This window comes from Triticum aestivum, chromosome 7D (genome assembly GCF_018294505.1).
Source record: "Triticum aestivum cultivar Chinese Spring chromosome 7D, IWGSC CS RefSeq v2.1, whole genome shotgun sequence".
In the NCBI taxonomy this organism is placed as follows: Eukaryota; Viridiplantae; Streptophyta; class Magnoliopsida; order Poales; family Poaceae; genus Triticum; species Triticum aestivum.
Window position 1 is genome coordinate 105,126,838 of NC_057814.1, and position 6,600 is coordinate 105,133,437.

A 6,600-nucleotide genomic window follows, 5' to 3' on the forward strand; every position below is an offset into this window, starting at 1 on the left:
TGCCGGTAACGAGATTGAACATGGTATTGGGATACCGACGATTGAATCTTGGGCAAGTAACATACGATTGACAAAGGGAATTGTATACGGGATTGATTGAATCCTCGACATCGTGGTTCATCCGATGAGATCATCGTGGAACATGTGGGAGCCAACATGGGTATCCAGATCCCGCTGTTGGTTATTGACCGGAGAGGCGTCTCGGTCATGTCTGCATGTCTGCCGAACCCGTAGGGTCTACACACTTAAGATTCGGTGACGCTAGGGTTGTAGAGATATGAGTATGCGGAAACCCGAAAGTTGTTCGGAGTCCCGGATGAGATCCCGGACGTCATGAGGAGTTCCGGAATGGTCCGGAGGTGAAGAATTATATATGGGAAGTCCAGTTTCGGCCACCGGGAAAGTTTCGGGGGTTATCGGTATTGTACCAGGACCACCGGAAGGGTCCCGGGGGTCTACCGGGTGGGGCCACCTATCCCGGAGGGCCCCATGGGCTGAAGTGGGAAGGGAACCAGCCCTTAGTGGGCTGGGGCGCCCCCCTTGGGCCTCCCCCTGCGCCTAGGGTTGGAAACCCTAGGGGTGGGGGGCGCCCCACTTGGCTTGGGGGGAAGCCACCCCCCTTCCCCCTTGGCCGCCGCCCCCCTTTAGATGGGATCCAGGCCGGCGCCCCTCCCCTCCCAGGGGCCTATATATAGTGGGGGGGAGGGAGGGCAGCAGTACGACAGCCCCTGGCGCCTTCCTCTCCCCCTACAGCACCTCTCCCTCTCGCAGAAGCTTGGCGAAGCCCTGCCGAGATCCCGCTACATCCACCACCACGCCGTCATGCTGCTGGATCTCCATCAACCTCTCCTTCCCCCTTGCTGGATCAAGAAGGAGGAGACGTCGCTGCTCCGTACGTGTGTTGAACGCGGAGGTGCCGTCCGTTCGGCACTCGGTCATTGGTGATTTGGATCACGGCGAGTACGACTCCATCAACCCCGTTCATTGGAACGCTTCCGCTCGCGATCTACAAGGGTATGTAGATGCACTCCTTTCCCCTCGTTGCTAGTATACTCCATAGATGGATCTTGGTGACGCGTAGGAAATTTTAAAATTCTGCTACGATCCCCAACACGAACATCATAACTGCACCCTATTGGATATGGTGCATAACATGATGTCTCTTATCAAATTACACTATCGTTTATGGGTTAGGCATTAGAGACAACCGCATTCACTCTAAATAGGGCACCACGCAATTCCGTTGAGACGACACCGTTTAGAGAAACCTAAGTTGTCGTTTCATAAATGTTTGGGGCTGCGATGCTTATGTGAAAAAGTTTCAGGCTGATAAGCTCGAACCCAAAGCGGATAAATGCATCTTCATAGAATACCCAAAACAGTTGGGTATACCTCCTATTTCAGATCTGGAAGCAAAAGTAATTGCTTCTAGAAACGGGTCCTTTCTCGAGAAAAAGTTTCTCTCGAAAGAATTGAGTGGGAGGATGGTGGAGACTTGATAAGGTTATTGAACCGTCACTTCAACTAGTGTGTAGCAGGGCACAGGAAGTTGTTCCTGTGGCACCTACACCAATTGAAGTGGAAGCTTATGATAGTGATCATGAAACTTCGGATCAAGTCACTACCAAACCTCGTAGGTCGACAAGGATATGTACTACTCCTGAGTGGTACGATAATCCTGTCTTAGATATCATGTAGTTAGACAATACTGAACCTACGAGCTATGGAGAAGCGATGGTGGGCCCATATTCCGACAAATGGTTAGAAGCCATGAAATCCGAGATAGGATCCATGTATCAGAACAAAGCATGGACTTTGGTGAACTTGCCCGATGATCGGCAAGCCATTGAGATAAATGGATCTTTAAGAAGAAGACGGACATGGACGGTAATGTACCGTCTATGAAGCTCGACTTGTGGCAAAGAGAATTTTCACAAGGTCAAGGAGTTGACTACGATGAGATTTTCTCATCCGTAGCGATGCTTAAGTCCGTCGGAATCATGTTAGCATTAGCTGCATTTATGAAATCTGGCAGATGGATGTCAAAATAAGTTTCCTTACCAGTTTTCGTAAGGAAAGGTTGTATGTGATACAATCAGAAAGGTTTTGTCCTAAGGATGCTAAAAGGTATGCTAGCTCCAGCGATCCTTCCATGGACTAGAGCAAGCATCTCGGAGTCAGAATATATGCTTTGATGGAGTGATCAAAGTTTTTGGGTTTATACAAAGTTTGTTAGAAACTTGTATTTACAATAAAGTGAGTGGGAGCGCTACAACATTTCTGATAAGTATATGTGAATGACATATTGTTGATCCGAAATGATGTAAAATTTCTGGAAAGCATAAAGGGTTGTTTGAAAGGAGTTTTTCAAAGGAAGACCTGGATAAAGCTGCTTACATATTGGGCATCAAGATCTATAGAGATAGATCAAGACGCCCGATGATACTTTCAAAGAACGCACACCTTGACATGATTTTGAAAGAGTTCAAAATAGATCAGCAAAGAAGGAGTTCTTGGCTGTGTTACAAGGTGTGAGTATTGAGTAAGACTCAAGACCTGACCACAGCAGAAGAGAGAGAAAGAACGAAGGTCGTCCCCTATGCTTTAGACGTAGGCTCTACAGTATGCTATGCTGTGTACCGCACATGAAGTGTGCCTTGCCATGAGTTGGTCAAGGGGTACAATAGTGATCCGGGAATGGATCACATGACAGCGGTCGAACTTATCCTTAGTATCTAGTGGACTAAGAAATTTTCTCGATTATGGAGGTGAAAAGGAGTTCGTCGTAAAGGGTTACGTCGATGCGAACTTTGACACTAATCCGGATGACTCTGAGAAGTAAACCGGATTCGTATAGTAGACAGTTATTTGAAATGGCTCCAAGTCGCGCGTGGTAGCATCCACAAGATGACATAGATATTCGTAAAGCACACACGGATCTGAAAGGTTCAGACCCGTTGACTAATAACCTCTCTCACAAGCATAACATGATCAAACCAGAACTCATTGAGTGTTAATCACATAGTGATGTGAACTAGATTGTTGACTCTAGTAAACTCTTGGGTGTTGGTCACATGGTGATGTGACCTGTGAGTGTTAATCACATGGTGATGTGAACTAGATTATTGACTCTAGTTGAAGTGGGAGACTGTTGGAAATATGCCCAAGAGGCAATAATAAATTGGTTATTATTATATTTCCTTGTTCATGATAATCGTTTATTATCCATGCTAGAATTGTATTGGTAGGAAACTCAGATACATGTGTGGATACATAGACAACACCATGTCCCTAGTAAGCCTCTAGTTGACTAGCTCGTTGATCAATAGATGGTTACGATTTCCTGACCATGGACATTGGATGTCGTTGATAACGGGATCACATCATTAGGAGAATGATGTGATGGACAAGACCCAATCCTAAGCCTAGCACAAGATCGTGTAGTTCGTTTGCTAAGAGCTTTTCTAATGTCAAGTATCATTTCCTTAGACCATGAGATTGTGCAACTCCCGGATACCGTAGGAATGCTTTGGGTGTACCAAACGTCACAACGTAACTGGGTGGCTATAAAGGTGCACTACAGGTATCTCCGAAAGTGTCTGTTGGGTTGGCACGAATCGAGACTGGGATTTGTCACTCCGTGTAAACGAAGAGGTATCTCTAGGCCCACTCGGTAGGACATCATCATAATGTGCACAATGTGACCAAGGAGTTGATCACGGGATGATGTGTTACGGAACGAGTAAAGAGACTTGCCGGTAACGAGATTGAACAAGGTATCGGTATACCGACGATCGAATCTCGGGCAAGTAACATACCGATTGACAAAGGGAATTGTATACGGGATTGATTGAATCCCCGACATCGTGGTTCATCCGATGAGATCATCGTGGAACATGTGGGAGCCAACATGGGTATCCAGATCCCGCTGTTGGTTATTGGCCGGAGAACGTCTCGGTCATGTCTGCATGGTTCCCGAACCCGTAGGGTCTACACACTTAAGGTTCGATGACGCTAGGGTTATAGGGAATAGATATATGTGGTTACCGAATATTATTCGGAGTCCCGGATGAGATCCCGGACGTCACGAGGAGTTCCGGAATGGTCCGGAGGTAAAGATTTATATATGGGAAGTCCTGTTTTGGTCACCGGAAAAGTTTCGGGTGCTATCGATAACGTATCGGGACCACCGGGAGGGTCCCGGGGGTCCACCAGGTGGGGCCACCGGCCCCAGAGGGCTGCGTGGGCCAAGTGTGCGAAGGGACCAGCCCCTAGGTGGGCTGGTGCACCTCCCACAAGGGGCCCAGGGCGCACGAAGGGGGGAAGGGGGAAACCCTAGGCTCAGATGGGCCTAAGGCCCACCTAGTGGTGCGCCCCCCTCTCTCCCCCCTTGGCCGCCCCCCAAGTCCCATCTAGGGCTGGCCGCACCCCTTGGGGGGGGGGACCCTAGATGGGGGCACAGCCCCTTCCCCTCCCCTATATATAGTGGGGGTTTTGGGGCTGCCATAGACATGAGAACATCTCTCTCTTGGCGCAGCCCTACCCCTCTCCCTCCTCGTCTCTCGCAGTGCTTGGCGAAGCCCTGCTGGAGTGCCACGCTCCTCCGTCACCACCATGCCGTTGTGCTACTGCTGGACGGAGTCTTCCCCAACCTCTCCCTCTCTCATTGCTGGATCAAGGCGTGGGAGACGTCATCGGGCTGCACGTGTGTTGAACGCGGAGGCGCCGTGGTTCGGTGCTTAGATCGGAATCAACCGCGATCTGAATCGCTACGAGTACGACTCCTTCATCCGCGTTCTTGCAACGCTTCCGCATAGCGATCTACAATGGTATGTAGATGCACTCCCCTTCCCCTCGTTGCTAGATTACTCCATAGATTAATCTTGGTGATGCGTAGAAAATTTTGAATTTCCACTACGTTCCCCAACAGATGTCACCACAGCCGGTGTTGCAGTTGATCTACAGGCGAGCCATTGATCCTTGTCGATCGCACAATGGAACTCTCCATGAAAGCACCAATGTCGGTAGTGAAACCGGCAGACCTCGGGGTAGGGGGTCCCGAGCTATGGATCTCTGATCTATGGGTAACGGGGGACAAAGGAGACAATGTTTACCCAGGTCCGAGCCGTCTCGAAAAGGTAATACCCTACGTCCTCCTTTGATTGTATTGATGATTGTGTATCGAGTACAAGCTTGATCTACCTCGAGATCGTGAGTTTTCATCTAACCCTAGGGTTTAGGTGATAGTAATTTTGGTCGTTCCTCTATGGACTAAACCCCATAGCATATATAGACGGCGGGGGGTGTCGGTGTCAAAACCGGCAGATCTCGGGTAGGGGGTCCCGAACTGTGCGTCTAAGGATCGAAGGTAACAGGAGGCAGGGGACACGATGTTTATCAAGGTTCGAGCCCTCTTAATGGAGGTAATACCCTACTTCCTGCTTGATTGACTTTGATGAGTATAGGGCTTACAAGAGTTGATCTACCTCGAGATCGTAATGGCTAAACCCTAGATGTCTAGCCTGTATGATTATGATTGCCTCTACGGACTAAACCCTCTGGTTTATATAGTCACCGAAGGGGCATAGGGTTGTACAGAGTCGGTGCACAGAGAAAGGAAAATACATATCCGAATGCCTAGCTTGTCATCCACGCAAAGGTGAGTCCCATCCGGACACGGGGGAAGGCCTTCTGTCTTGCATCTTCACGACCCATTAGTCCGGCTCAGGTGACATAGCCCGGACGCCCGAGGACCCCCTGATCTAGGACTCCCTCAGTAGCCCCTGAACTAGGCTTCAATGACGATGTGTTCAGCGTGCAGATTGTCTTTGACGTTGCAAGGCGGGTTCCTCCTCCGAATACTCCAAAGTAGTCTTCCGAACATGAGAACTGTATTCGGCTCTGTTTAACGGTTACAAACCACAGCCGCAAGGGCATAATACTTAATCAAAGAACATGGTATGTCTTTATTGACAGTTTTACTGGTGAGACGTTACGTCTGGCCACTTCATTATTTCGAATCATTTTTCGACCTCCCATTTCGCGTTTCGAGACGCAACCTCCGGTGACACGTCTTGTCAAAGCAGAGATCGTGTCCCCTTATTGCGGGATTCTCGTCAATGAGGGCTTGGGTAATCCAACCATGCCATCCGCACGACCCCTTGGGAATAGGCAAGTTTTAAGGCTTGTGAGGGGGCGCTTGATATTCACTACCTTTATAAGAGGATAGGACCCCTCTTTTCACCTCACGCCTTCTTCCTCCTATGCCCTTCCGTCCCCGAGCTCTAGCGCCCAAGTTTTGATCATTTTCCCTCGCCACCAAATACTCCTGCCATGTCCGGATCTGGAGCGCAGGGAAAGTGGATGGCTTCCTCCGTTACAGAGGGGAACGTCAAGGAACTCCGAGGAGCGGGGTACTTGGCCGCGGACATAGCCCACCGGCTTCCTACCAAAAAGTAGATCATTCCCACCCCGGAGCCCAATGAGAGGGTAGTGTTTATCCCCCATTTCCTTCGCGGACTAGGGTTTCCCCTCCATCCTTTCGTCCGCGGCCTCATGTTTTACTACGGGCTAGATTTCCATGATCTAGCCCCGAATTCC